The sequence below is a fragment of the Gracilinanus agilis genome, chromosome 2, assembly GCF_016433145.1.
Source record: "Gracilinanus agilis isolate LMUSP501 chromosome 2, AgileGrace, whole genome shotgun sequence".
NCBI classification, from domain to species: Eukaryota; Metazoa; Chordata; class Mammalia; order Didelphimorphia; family Didelphidae; genus Gracilinanus; species Gracilinanus agilis.
Genome location: NC_058131.1, coordinates 542048745 through 542049881, shown reverse-complemented (window position 1 = coordinate 542049881; position 1137 = coordinate 542048745).

Sequence of the window (1137 nt, the reverse complement as noted above, 5' to 3'; positions counted from 1 at the left end):
TTGACCATTTAAGGTCCCTGAATCTATGATCTTGTAAGTAGGAATTTCAGGCATAACTGGTAGAGGAATTAGTTTGAGTAGGGATGCTTCATGAGGTCATTTGGATCTACCAAACTTACCTGTGTATAAGGGTTGGTCAATCTGGCCTTTTGACCTCTGTTCCTTTCACTAAGGATTTGACAGTAGTTAACAGGTATGGTATTCTGGACAAACCCAATTTAGTAATTTTTGAATTATTAAAACCCAAGGAGTTCCCTGCTTTACCTTCTTTATGTTACAGAAAAGATCAAGGCAGAGACCCTGGCAGAAGAGTTGCCTTCTCAACTGTATTGTTAAGGTCAGTTTCCCCAATGTCCTTATTTAACACTCTCTTCTTGGCTTTAGTTTCCTTATTTTTAAAGGTAGTTGGAAGAGATAGTTCTTGGGGGTTCCTTCCAGTTTTAGAAGTGTGATTCTTTTCCTTATCCTGAAACCTCAGAAATCAGTGGGGAATGGGTCAATAAACCAAAGGAATCTACCTTTTTCAATAATGACCAGGAAGGGAAGAAACCCCAAAGCTTAGGAAATTCTTTGGTTTGTGTAAAATTACCTTTTACATTTTGACACCCCAGATCTTGTATTCACACTGCAGGACCCACAAATACACTTCACTCAGATATGCTCAACACATTCACTTAAGTAACTCGATTACCCTAGCAGGCACTTTTACATAATGTAGCCTCCCATCAGACTGGACATTCAATCATTCAGCACACTCCAAAGCATTCTCTCCCCTAATATCGCTTTACACACAGCTAATGAACACAAGTTCCAAATAAGTGGCTACGGCAGTCAATAAAGAATTGAAAATTCTTTACCTGCTTGTGCCTGCAGTTAGTTGCCTCTAGAGCCAATTAGTGAACTCCTTTCTTTGTGCTGTGGGAATACATTTTCCAAAGTTGTTCTCCTGCTCACCCTGAGGTTATCTCTTCTTCATTCTCCTTCCTCACATTTCAGCAGTCCTATACCATGCAAATAGGAGATGTCCTTGCAAGTCTACTTATATTAGTCAGAAGTACTATAGGTTGTTGTGATTTTGGGGACTTTAGTTTAAATACCTGACCAGTGCTATCTTATTGGTCCATTAAATCAGGGCCA